Raw genomic sequence first — 14,501 nt, 5'->3', positions numbered from 1 at the left:
TTCTTTTCTTTGAGTCAGCTTGGATTTTCAGCTGACGATTAGTGCCAGTTGCGTAGATTGACTTGGCCATGGTTTGTAAACGATGTTTCTCCCTTAAATAAAATTTTGCACAGCTATGCCGCGTCACTTTGAACTTTTCGTAGATAACATTCGGAGACCTATAACCAATTCTATAAGCCACTGCCATGAAGTTGCAGATGCAGCGAAATTTGAAGAGTATGAAATGAGATGGAATGTAGTGTTCTCAGAAAATTCTACATCTACATTGATACTCCGTAAGCCACCTAACGGTGTGTGTAGGAGGGCACTTTACGTGCCACTGTCATTACCTCCCTTTCCTGTTCCAGTCGCGTATGGTGCGCGGGAAGAACGACTGCCGGAAAGTATCCGTGCGCGCTCGAATCTCTCTAATTTTACATTCGTGATCTCCTCGAGAGGTATAAGTAGGGGGAAGCTATATATTCGATACCTCATCCAAAAACGTACCCTCTCGAAACCTGGACAGCAAGCTACAACGCGATGCAGAGCGCCTCTCTTGCCGAGTCTGCCACTTGAGTTTGCTGAACATCACCGTAACGCTGTCACGCTTACCAAATAACCCTGTGACGAAACGCGCCGCTCGTCTTTGGATCTTCTCTATCTCCTCCGTCAACCCGACCTGGTACGGGTCCCACACTGATGAGCAATACTCAAGTATAGGTCGAACGAGTCTTTTGTAAGCCACCTCCTTTGTTGATCGACTACATTTTCTAAGGACTCTGCCAATGAATCTCAACCTGGCACCCGCCTTACCAACAATTAATTTTATACGATCATTCCACTTCGAATCGTTCCGTACGCATACTCCCAGATATTTTACAGAAGTAACTGATACCAGTGTTTGTTCCGCTATCATATAATCATACAATAAAGGATCCTTCTTTCTATATATTCTTAATACATTACATTTGTCTATGTTAAGGGTAAGTTGCCACTCCCTGCACCAAGTGCCTATCCACTGCAGATCTTCCTGCATTTCGCTGCAATTTTCTAATGCTGCAACTTCTCTGTATACTACATCATCACCCGCGAAAAGCCGCATGGAACTTCCGACATTATTTACTAGGTCATTTATGTATATTGTGAACAGAAATGGTCCCATAACACTCCCCTGTGGCACGCCAGAGGTTACTTTAACGTCTGTAGACGCCACTCCATTGAGAACAACATGCTGTGTTCTGTTTGCTAAAAACTCTTCAATCCAGCCACACAGCTGGTCTGATATTCCGTAGACTCTTACTTTGTTTATCAGGCGACAGTGCAAAACTGTCGTTTGGTTTATCCCTCTCGTACTTCCTACGTGCCTCGTAGTGACATTTGCACTACGTGTTAGGGCAGACGTTTGTGGAACCTCATCTCCTGACGAAGGGGCAGCGGCGCTACTATCTTGATACTATTTGATCAAGTCCCATACATGTTATGTCTTTGAACTTCTGTCAGAAGCTTCTTTCACATACCACAGAAAAAGTACATAGTTCTGCCAGAAAAAAAAAACAAAGTCGGTTCGTAATTCGGTGACTATAAACGATAAAAATTACTTGCGAGCGTCACAAAATTCGTTATATTGTCCCCTACAACCTGGCGAAAATCAGCGATCGATATATTTATTAATTCAGGGTGTATTTGGGGTGGTCTGTGTTAGTTGCTTCACCATGTGTACACAAAACATCCCGAGAGTCTATTAGTGAAAACCGTATCAAAATCCCTGCAGTAGTTCCTGACATTTAATGCAAGTCTGTAAAATACTGCAACAAGTAATGGTCCAACATCGGCAAGTCGTGAACTCTGAATCGTGGTAAATTCCAAATCACAGAAGATAGCGCGCCATTGTCAATGTGGCAGTAGTTGTCTTCCGTGATAAATAAGCTGTTTAAAAATACGCGTCTCGCACACATTGCTCAATCAAGATCCCTTGTCGCCTAACATATCAATTTTTGACCATTAGTTCCTTATTTCAAAATATTCAGTTTACGATCCTCTGTTGTCAGTATAGTACTGACTCTAAGGATTTGGTACACCCATACAGGATGGACAAAGATTCGTGCAACAGGACGCCGGAGCGCTATTTCTTGCATGCTAACGCTACAAAACTGTCTGCAACAGAATTTCGTCCCGTATATATTTTGGGTAGAAAATGGTCGCCAAAGAAATACTATTTTGAAACACTGTAGTCGCGTGTACGACAAATATCTTGGTTCTATTCTGCATAACTCTGTTGCTGAGTAAATGCACTGGGCAGAGTTTGCGTTAGAACATTCGAATTCGAGAGTTCCATTCCGGGTCTAAGTTAAATATTTTATATTTTCTAATTTTAGGCTGTGTGGCATGGCATCTCGACTCTTAATCGCTATTCAGTAATTACAGCTAGTCTTTCATAAACCATGTGTAATTATTCAGTATTAACAAAGAAATGAAATTACAACTGTTTCTATTACTCCACTTTTCAGGACGTATTTTGCCTTTAAATGTTCACTGCGTGTTCTTCCACACACTAGACCTCTGTATACCTTCCGCTCCATTCACAGCAACACTTTCTTTTTCTTCAGTTGTACTTCTTCTCCCAAAGTAAAAAATCCTTCTGTTCCTCCATTTTCCTGCGTTAATTCATTTCTTTTTATGTTATTGTGATTACCTATGTTCTCCACATGTTCTGTTGTTACAACTGCTAATTCTTTCTTTTACTTGGTTCCTGTATCAATTTCCATGTGTACCACATCAGAAGTAGCCTTGTCGAGTACTAATTTTATTTTACTGGGTTTGTATATTTAATGTAAACTGTTATGTAGCCACAGTTTTTCGAGTATAGTGTTAATGTTTTTCCTGGATGCAGAGTGAATTACCTAAAACTTGCACCGAAAAGATTGCAGAAATAGAAAGAGATATTGATGTGCGTTTTTCACGGAATGGATTAGTAGTAAGGGGTTTAGCCTGTCAACAGATTGTAATAATACTTAGAAAGCGTATTTTTTGCGCAAATATGTACGTTTTTAAAATGGAATAATGCCCATTGACATTAACAAACTAAAAATCGGGTAAATTAGAATGTCAGTGATGCTAGTTCCAGGATTCTAGAGCACGTCATTTACGAGATATCGTATTTTGAAAAGTACCCAACCAACACTTGTACAATACCTTTCGTAGCACACACTAAAGAACAACATAAGTGCACACACTATGTATATGGAGCCTGTCTAGTAACGAGACAACTGACCATCACAGGTTGTGTTCAAAATGACCACCGGCAGCAGCAATACATGCTTCCTGTCTGGTATGGAACGACTGCTGCACACATGCTAGCATTTCAGCGGAGATGTCCGAGCAGGCTGCAGCAATGCGTCGCTGCATATCATCGGATGTAGTTGATATGTCCTTGAAGACAGCGTCTTTCAGCTTTCCCCACAGAGAAGAGACTACAGGCGTCAAATCCGGCCAAGGTACAGGTCTTCTGCGTCCAATCCAATGATTTGGAAATAGTTTGTGAGGACATGTTGTAGCACTTCGTGCACTATGGGCTGGACAGCCATCATCTCGTACCACAGGTTCCTCCTAGTATGCAGAGGAACGTCTTCTAGTATCCGCGGAAGATGGTCTGTTAGGAGGTTGCGATACTTGGGCGCGTTCAGTGTTCCGCCTATGAAAAACAGTCCCTATGAGCTGATGGTCCACTATCCCACACACGTTTATACTCCATGGACGCTGACATTCCACCTGACGAAGCCAACGAGAACTCTCAACAGACCAATAGAGCGTGTCTCGGCGGTTTACCTGGCCATGGTCGGTAAATGTGGCTTCATCACCAAACAACATACATGATATATCTGGAGGATCCTCTCATAATGCCCATGTACAGAAGTTAACACGATTCTCATAATCATTTCCACGCAGCTCCTGAGAGATGAGACAGAGGTGCAACCTATGTCGTTGGAGAATGCGTGGAACACTTGCCTGGCTGGAGCTAACGTGCGGATCAACTGCAACAGCAGCAATAATGTTTATTTCCCCCTCTTCTGTCATCACTTGTTGCCTTCTGTACGTTGTCTAGGTGTTACACTATCACTTTCACGTAACTGGTTGAAGAGGCTGATAAATAATTGTCGAGATGGTTGACGTCTGTTGCGATATGTTGCCGCATACATCGTATAAGAGCGAACTGCATTCTTCCTATAATCTCCATACACCATCAGCATATCGGCTTTTTCTACATTGGTAAATCCCATCGTCCACTCACGACCCACTGCTTGGAATGTCACACATTGACTGACTCGCAATTCGCAGTGAACTCAAGGAACATACAAACACACTGTAAGCAAACATAACAACATCATACCTAGCAAGTATGCAGGTTGAATGGCGCAGACAAGTGTCGGTGTGGAAACTTTTCAAAATACGATATATCGTAAACTCCTCGCACTACAATCCTGCAAAAAACACCACTGCCATTCTAATTTACCCTTCTTTTAGTTTGTTAATGTCAATAGGCATCGTTCCATTCAAAAAAGTGTGTGTTTGCACAAAAAATACACATTATAAGTATTATTACAATTCGTTTATTGGCTAACAATACGAGCCGCTGACTACCAGTCCATCCCGGGAAAATCGCAGATCAATAGCACTGTCCATTTCCGCAATATCTGCGGTGCAATTTTTAGGTGAGTTACCCTGTATATATTTTTCAGTTTTTTACCTTCTAAACTGCCTTATTATTTCACTGTCAAAGACGACGTTTACTGCGTGTTTGTGCCTCTGTCTAGATGAGTAACATATTTTCCAATGTTGTTTACAAACATTGTAACTTCTTTAATGACGATAGTTAAAGTCTGATGATGGCCTTGTAAGCCGAAAACCGGTTAACATGAATAAATTAGTCCTATAGAACATACGCAGTATAGTGTTTTTCATTTATTATTATGTTGTTCTACCAAGAAGCGATGAAAGAATCAATTAACATAAAAAACTCTCCACCGCTCTCCTTTTTGGCCTATTCCTGTTTTCTTGTCCTAGGTAGTTCCCCTGCGACCACGCATATCGCATAACCACATCGTCTAAGTGTTTTGTTTCACACTACTTCATCAACTACATTCGGAGCCAGATTCCGGTATACTCTCCTAAAATTGGTGCCATCGATTAGTACCAACTATCTTGCTTACTGTTTTCATGTCCATGAAATTACTGTAGGACAGTACGTCATCAGTAGGCCTAACAATCCGCTTAACAGGTAATTACCAAACTATGTTATGTTTATTGTACTCTAATGAATGTGATAGAACTGGAAGTGTGCTTCAATGCTGATCTTGTAGCTGTGGGTGCAGCTATGCTGCAAAGGGCACAGAAAAGCACTATATGGCGTGTCGCTATATGTTGGGAGATGCGGGGAGATCGTTTTGAGCATGTTTTTTGAAGATTAAGTACGCTTTGTGAAAGTAATACTGTCACAGACATAGTATTCGAAACAGTGGAAGTGGACGCTCTTACTGAACGTAGTATTTATGTTTAACATCTCTTCATTGATAAATTTTGTGATTATTTATGTCCTATGAGAGGTAATTTTTTAACTTATTATAAATCTTCATGAATATTTCTGACATATCCAACCAAAAATTATTAAATTCAATCCAAATAAACGGCAGTCGTAAGGTGTGCCTCGTTTAAGAAACAGTGTATGCTACAGTCAGACCAGAATAAGAAAATAAAAAAATGCACCTAGGAGGGTGCATGTTTGCATGAAGTAATCGTATTCGAGGAATTCAACTGGAACTGCTGGAAAAGGTACGCCTATATTTTGAAGCGTTTTGTTGAGGGAAGGCCAGTTACTGTTAATGTTAGAAGAAACCTGGTCTTACAATTACGCATTGTTGACTTGTTATATTTGTATCTAACTAAATGTGTATCGGTGATCAGGTCCTACTAAGCAGATTAAATGTGGTACATACGAATTTTCAAATACAAGTTCAGATGGTTGAAATGGCTCTAATCACTATGGGACTCAACATCTGAGGTCATCAGTCCCCTAGACTTAGAAACTACTTAAACCTAACTAACCTAATGACATCACACACATCCATGCCCGAGGCAGGATTCGAACCTGTGACCGTAGCAGGCGCGCGGTTCCGGACTGAAGCGCCTAGACCTGCATAGGAAAGTCACTCTTTGTGTGTTAAGGAGGAGAATGATACCTCGTCGGAAAACAATGAGGACGCCTTTGTAGATATCGGCTCTTCGTTGGAGAATGAAGATGACGACGTCGAGTATTCGCCAGACGGATGTGGAAACGTAAGATATTAGTTACGCCAGTACCACGGTTTGGACCTCTGGCTAAACGGATAACACAGTTAATACCTTTAATGTTGTTTTTAATTATGGGCAGAATAAGTTTGATACTTATGCAGTTAATTTTCACAGGATTTCTCAGTACGATATTAAAGACGAATTGATGTTCTTTAAAAACATGTGTGATAAAGTTATTGTTAATAAGGTAAAGGTGTACGCATATAGGATTAATTTACGTAGTGAACGTATTACTAAAGAGAATGCCGCTCCTCAAATTATATACGAAGATCAAGGAACTATTGAAAACCCCCTAATACCTATCAGTAATAAGTTTGGTAAATTTTCTGTTCAGGGGTTTGATTCTACGGGTGTACCTTAGCGTGTGCATAATGTTAGCTATGCTTTTAATGTGTATTCTACACCGAAGAAGGCTGTAGACGTTAAGGATGGATCTAATTGGAATGATTTGGAGGGACTACGTGAAGCTCAGAATAAGATATTTCAAGACAGCAGTCCATCCTACTGTGATGTTTGGTATTGGGTTTAGAATCCAGGAAGGATGATAAGGAAGTTACTAAAGTAACGTATTTGTCATTTATATTGCGAACAGAGGTGCATATGACATTTCGTAATAAAAGGTCTCAGATGACATTTTAAGTAAACTGTTTTGTATTCCAGTAAATGTTTGCATTGGCAGTTTTTATCGAAATTGGAACCACCTACGTTACTTCCTGGATTCAGTTAAGAGAGCGTTCCTGCATCCTAACGACGAACGCATGCAAGAAGTTTCTTAAATACTGTGCAAGAGCAGTGGTATTATAAACCTAATTTTGACTAACTGTTGGAACCCTTTAGAGAGCCCTACAGATATTTTCTCCATATGCCAAACGGCGTTAGATGCCGTCATAAGAATTTTGACATTAGAACTCGTTTGATAATACCTCTCCGGTATACGTGTTAACAGTTCAATAGTGGTGAAGAAGTACTCCTCAGACACATCCCGGAGGCATCCTATAAATGGCCTCTCGAGCAGAGAGGTCTCTTTAATCAGGGAAGAAAATGTAGGGTCTCATTCGACCTGCAAAGAAATCTCGAAGTCGAATATTCTAACGCAAAACTGTAGTACCTAAGCATTGAAGCTAAAAACGGTTGATTATAGGTACGTAGCATATATATGATTATAGTACAGCCAAATTGTCGCTCTTTGACGTCCATTTTCTTCCGTAAATATGCAAGGGGCGAAATTTTGCTACGGACATTTTTGTACTGTTGACATGCACGGAATGGCGCTGTGGCGCGAATTTTGGTTCACCTTGGATGTAATGTTAATTCGAGATTCGTAAGTAGTAAACATACGTGAAATAAATACATAATTTCGGACCCTATATCATTTGTTCCCCGTAACTACTGCAAAACAGTAAAATAGTGTACAGTGTAGCATCCAAATATTTCTTCCACAGCATGAACACACAATTAAAGGTGACAGTTGAGAACCATGTTGAGTCGCAGACGGTCTGACGTTTTTACACAAAACTTACTTAGGAATGAGTCCGACCGTAATATAGGTTGATGGAGGCCACACATATTTGTTTAGATTTTTAAATAGAGAAGATAATAATAGTGTACTAAACACCGTATCTTCAAAATAGTGTCACAACTGTAAACTTGAAATTGTAGTAATGCATCTATAATAAATTTTTCTGTCCATATTCTGTAAGATGAGTTCCACTGATGTAAATGTTATTAGTCTAACGTTCGATTTCATTCGTTGTACTAGATGAAATCTCAAATATCTGTACTTCTTCGTAAGGGTAAATTCGAATAAAAAAACATTAATCCAGAATTTTTATTACCTGACTAAGAATCCAAAAGGAAAAGGAACTTAATCTCGCAAAACAAAACAAAAAGTTAAAGTAGGTAAAAATCGAAAGTTTTCTTTCCTATTTTGCCAGACTTCGGTGAGTCTAGCGTGAGATTTTCTATATACAACACTGACCTTCGAACGCATCGTCCGAAGTTCCCGATCGGTTCTTGAAGTCAGCCATATAATATTGGCAAAAATTAACCATTCAGTCTGATCACGAAAGTTATAGATTACGAATGCGTAAGTAGAGACACGGTCTAGATTTTTCCCCATTTCGCTGTACGCTTTCTTTTAGATGATATCTGTTGTGCAGAATTATGTATATTATGTACATAATATTCATGACGATAAGAGACTATAATATTTACAGTATGAACAAAGACATCCATTGATTTAGTCTGCATCACTTTTTTCCGATACCTTTCTCATTAGAGATTTTTTAACTCTCCGGCACCAAATTTATGCGACATCTGAAATGAAGAACTTCGAAATATTTTGCATCTATATCGTTATCAGTATCTGAAGTCCTATCGTGAGGAAAAATGTAGTAAAATTTTTTTGCCTTAGCAAAGTAGCCACGAAAGCTGCCGTTAATTCCGATCGACTCTTACAGCGTCCTACAGCTTTCTTTTCTTAGATACATAAGTCACATTTAGCAAAGTCAAAAAGAAACTCTTTACAGTTCTACGGACTGCTTCCTTTGCTTAAATGACAGCTACACACCGATAAACAACGGTTGACACGAATTTTGTAGGTAACTGACGGTGTGTATCGGCAGTTAGGAGAGGCGTGTGGATTTTATGTAATGTTAACCAAATTGATTGATTGAAGAAAAAAGAATTACAAAAAGTTTCCTCTAGTCATTTCAGACAATTCGCATATCAGTTTCGGAAATGTAAAGAGACATACAATGCCAATGTGGTGACGTCAACATTGTACCTTTCTGTGTTATATTCGTATGAAGTGCCTCAGATTGAAGATGAATCTACGTCTGCATCTGTAGTCCGCATGCCACGGAAGAGTACGTAGTGAGCTTTTTTTATTCTACCCTCATTTCGCGAATGCAAAGAGAATGTTACGGTCTGTACGGCTCCGCGTAATTTCGATTTCATTATGTTACAGTCACGAACATTACACGTTATACGAGGGCGTACTGAAAAGTAATGCCTCCGAATTTTTATGTGAAAACTCTTAAAGTTTATTAAATAAAACAATCGTTTCTTTTTACATTGTACAGCCGGCCGGTGTGGCCGAGCGGTTCTAGGCGCTTCAGTCTGGAACCGCGCGACCGCTACGGTCGAAGGTTCGAATCCTGCCTCGGGCATGGATGTGTGTGATATCCTTAGGTTAGTTAGGTTAAAGTAATTCTAAGTTCTAGGGGACTGATGACCTCAGATGTTAAGTCCCATAGTGCTCAGAGCCATTTGAGCCATTTTTTACATTGTACATCTTCATTCTTCATGACTACATATTTGCAGCCCTCTTCTGCTAGAGCGCTCCGAATTGTAGCGTGTAACATGGCAACGTAATTGTGTCGATGCGTGAGAGTCAGCATGCTATAGTCGAGTTTTCGAATTCAAAGAGTTCGTACACGCATGGAGCATCCTCTTTTTCAGCATGACAATACCAGACCACACACGAGCTCTGCGACATCTGTAACAATCCGTCGCCTTGCGTTCACTGTTATCGATCACCCTCCATACAGTTTTGCCCCATCCGATGTTCATGTGTTTCCAAAACATTAAGAACACCTTCGAGGACCTCACTTAATAGTGATGAAGCGGTGCAAAAAGAGTTAAGGTTGTGGCCTCGCCAAAAAAGTTAAACATTCTACAATGACGGTATCAACAAATTGGTTTCTCGTTTGAAGAAATGTGTTTGCCGCCAGGGTGACTATGCTGAGAAAGAAATATGTAGACATCAAGAAGAAATACGTAGAGTGTTAATAATGTCTGTTTTATTTAAAAAGCTTTAAAGATTTCCACTCCCTCGTATATGTGGAAGGGAATACCATTTCTCGCCTAGTCTTGGAATACATACCCTCGAAATGTTAAAAGTAAGCCCTTCCGTCCAACTTTTTGCATGAATCAGACATGGAAAGGGTCTCAGACTGATGATCAATGCTCAAGAATCGGCTGGATAAGAGCATAGTGACCTACTTCTCGCTGAGATGCACTCTCTCAGGATTCTTCGGCTATACTCAGTCTGGCACTTGCCTTCACCCAAACAGATTTATGTGATCGTCCCACCTCCAATCGATCCGGGTGGAAATCACTAGATATTTGACGGACGTCACTAATTCCAACGATTACTCTAAGATAACGTAAACAAACAATATGGTGTCTTTTTGTCTATTTACACGCACTGCATTTACCTGTTCCAGCATCAAACAGACGTCCATCGGAAGTTTTTGGCGTTACTATTGGACGCAACCCCTATCAAGTTTTAGCTTCCACACGAAGTTAGAGCGCTGCTGAAGTAAGAGCGACAACAATCGACCACTTTCTTGATATTCTTCTTTCTCTTCCGATAATGCGCTATTTTTGAACGAATTATTGGAATAATTATGTGGCTGTGACAGCCAACACGTTCGCTAGACATTACTTCTCCAAATTTATTCTTTCTCTTCTTCGTGCTATATGAAACCGCGTGTACACAATGTCGACGATATTATGGCTATAGGGAAAGAATAAAAGAAGCTATTCTGTCTCACGCGTCTAATATCATTTTTCAAATAATCTATGAGTGAATAAACAACTAACTAACCAACTAATTAAGTTTCACCTCGTGTTCGTCGTATGTGGCAAGAGCTGGAGTATCGGTTAATGCGTGTACGGCAAAAAATGAAAGCCACATCGAACTGCGCAACATACAAGAAAATTTTGACCGAGTATCTTCCCTAACATGCAGCTAAAAAGTCCAATGTTTAGAGTTATACAGTACTTTCGAGTGGTCATAACGTCTTCAGCGCGGATAGGGGTACAGTTTCATAGTTGTGTTCTTTACGTGTTATACGAAACACTTTCTAGGTGCCTCTTTGTTTAACCACATTAAATAGAAAAGAACATTTGAGACACACGTAGGCGCAGATAAATGTAATGGAATACAGCATATATGCATCTACAAAATTATTTACGAGGTCGAATTAGAGGAACATTCAACCTAAACTTCTTGGAATTTTCGGAACAAGGATGATTGGATTACGTATGCAATCCGGCAAAATTAGACAATGTCTCATTTGCAACATATTGTTCCAAATGAGCTGCAAAATAATCATCATACTTTATTTATTTTTTTCTTTTGTATTTAATGCCCCTCCGACACTGACATTATGTGAAACGAAACACTAATTACGTTATTTTTGAGGATGTGAAAAGAAGCGATTTTCGTGCAGAAAGCAGCAGCAAACAAGCAAGTATCTCCGGAAAGCCGTTCCCTGCATCCAAGAGACGGACGCCTTCTGCTAGTTCCTCATCACTGTCACAAAACGACCACGAAGTAACACCGCGTTGCCGCCCACGCAAAGAGAAGAGACTGCGATGACGATGCCATTCTATGACTCGCAGAAGGAACCTGTATTTTTTTCTTATTTGCGTCAGTGGTAGTATTGACCCTGTAATAGCATTTAAAACACTCATAATTGTTCTCGAAACCTGCTTGTAACGTAGCACCAAATAAACCTTGGTGGAAACAACAATACTTGGACATTAAACTACTACTGTTCTGCCGAGAATTTAACGGGTCTGTAATTATAAAGACGATGTTTGGAACTCGGAAAAATTCTATAATGATATCATTCGCTAAAAGGACTGCCTGCCACATCCCTGCAAATCTTTCGGGTTAGGCAGCCCAATATCAAGATCATAGAGCTTAGACAAATTTGATAACCAGCAGGTATAAAAGACGAAAAATCCTCGTTCCTAGTTACTTTTGCACATATCATGAAGATCATCAAATAAGGAAGAGTTATAATCATTTGAATAAGTACTTCAGAGCTATTCGGTTGTTATACGATAATGCAATTTTTATTTAGTCTGGGCAGAAGAAGAAGGAAAAGAAGAAAGAAAATAAGGGTAGAAAGGACAGATTGATGTTTTTGATCACGTTCTTCTAAAGGTAAGGAAGACAGAACGGTTGGAGTTATGTGTTGCGCGTTTTCGTGATTTCGCACTGACCCACACGATAGCGCCTCATCTGCCCTGACCCTGGCGATACCCTCGTTTCACTACGGCGCCGGACTCAGGGAAAGGCTCTCTTCCATTATTCTTTCCTTGACGTCCAATTCCTCCTACAATCTCGCATATATTTTGTAACAGCAAAGACATTCAACCTACGATCTCTTTACAGGCACTAAAAATGTCGGTTAATCGTTAAACTCCGAATCAGACACTCGTGTGGAAATAACTCTAAAAATCACGAAGTATGATTTGCGTAAGTCCCCATCTGATTAGTACAAAGAACCAATTTTATAACTGCCAGTGCCATACGTTTTGCTTCATTTAGAATCAGCTACAGTGATTTTTTTTTTTTTCTGTGCGTATTCGTTGAGGAACTGTTAATAGAATCTGCAAGTAGACGTAGGTATCTTCATTTTATATGAGTACGGAACACTTGCAAGCTTCTAAAGTTTACGGCAGAAGATCACGTTTTTAAGGAATTGCAATAAGTGAAAACGTGAAAATTCATTAAATTTTGATGCTTTTGCAAAGTAATTATTCAACTGTCATAATCTGTAATCGAGAGTACAGCTCTCGTACAGTAACACATGTGCTGTAACACTTGATAAACTACAATTATAAAAATAATACTGCTGAAAGATCACACACAATTAATACCCGCGATGATACTTCGATTATCAGACTCAACGCACCAGACACTACAGGAGCTGTGGCCTGAATCTGAATAAAAACGTAAAACTCATGAGGTAAGAGTAACCACCGCAACTTTTCATTGCAGACGAATTACAGCTTGACACACTACTATTGCTGTTGTTTCACTTCAGTTATCCTGTATGTGCTTCCGTTTCAGCGGCAAATGTAGGGAATTTACTGCGCCATTACAAAACTTTGTTCCTGTATGCACGACGTTTCATTGTATTGAACGATACAAACCAAGTTTCTGATTCTCCGAAGCACGGAGAATACCAGTGGTAGCCCACTGACATTGTTAGCGTTTGACTTCCAGAACGACGCGCTTTGCTACTCACTAAAACGTCGATGCACACAACGGATATAGGCAAACTTTATTTCAGTAGTACTACAGTGTTCCGCGCTAAGAAACAATTGCCTTCTGAGCAAATAAATACATTTTGCAGTCTTATTTCACGCACCTTATTTTCAACAATTGAGCGCTTCGTCGCTACGCCTCAGACGCTTGTTCTTTCCGACGTCGTTCAATAAATGTCGCATTGTAGTTTAAACGACATTTGAGTTTTTACACACTGCCAGGTGCAGCACAAATACAGAAGAATCTCTACTGTAGCTTTTCCGACCTCCTTTTCGAAACGTCACTCGTACATATGGTCTGTTGTTCAGATTAAATTAAGCGACACTGGAGCAGACAGCAGTGCTGCTGTCTTTCACGTCTCGGGAGAAAGCGAGAAAATGATCTGGAGCGCACTTACCTGATGTTATTCGGCGTAAATCGGAGGTGCGGTCTGATTCACACGTTGCAGCGCTACACATTCACGCACCCTGACGATTGAACAAGCAAAAGGCTCCAGAATAAACAGAGGAACGGGTTTTGAGCGGCTGTACCCAAAGACCTTCAATTGCGAAGAAACTCTACTTCTTGCGCAACCAGTACTTGAGGTAGGCAGCCGCCGCGGCAGCGAGGATTTAATTTCTTTCCCCTTTCCAACGAGTTCATCACTCTTTGGGCTAACGTTAGATGCGATGCTCATTAGATGTGTGCTTTTCTGTGTCTTAAGTTAGAAGCGCAAAAGTTACAGTTCCAAGAAACAGCAGGTATAAGTTTTAAATGAAGTAACAGCGTGCGTACATCGTAAACAATTTCACACGATATCAGCTGCGACTCTGCTTGGCGCTAATACACGGTGAGAAGTCCAAACAAAATCTCTGTTATGTCAAAACTGGTATCTATTTCAGTTAATATACGACTAACGCGCCATAAATTAGATCCACAAAACCGTAAATAGATTACTTCTTAGCAGACAGACATATTTCCATTGCTGCAAATGTAATTTGTCAATTAACGACAGGTATCATACAATTATCTGTAAACTCGTTTTGACGCTCATGTTTTCTGTGTTGCTGGTGTACGTCTGAGAAACTCAGTGACATCTGCTACATTTCCGACTGTATTTTGTTTA

The 14,501-nt window shown here is 40.1% G+C and overlaps 1 protein-coding gene across 1 annotated transcript in view; it reads right to left on the bottom strand.

Moving 5' to 3' along the window:
* LOC126248900 (uncharacterized) overlaps window positions 1–13,950 on the bottom strand; it is a 367,279-nt gene extending 353,329 nt beyond the window's left edge. Inside the window, exon 1 of the mRNA XM_049950373.1 lies at window positions 13,794–13,950. The gene's annotated coding sequence lies outside the window, so the exon portion shown is untranslated. The remainder of the gene's footprint in view (window positions 1–13,793) is intronic.
* Window positions 13,951–14,501: the final 551 nt, after the last annotated feature.

Source organism: Schistocerca nitens, chromosome 3 (genome assembly GCF_023898315.1).
Source record: "Schistocerca nitens isolate TAMUIC-IGC-003100 chromosome 3, iqSchNite1.1, whole genome shotgun sequence".
In the NCBI taxonomy this organism is placed as follows: Eukaryota; Metazoa; Arthropoda; class Insecta; order Orthoptera; family Acrididae; genus Schistocerca; species Schistocerca nitens.
This window is presented reverse-complemented; position numbering and strand designations above follow the sequence as displayed.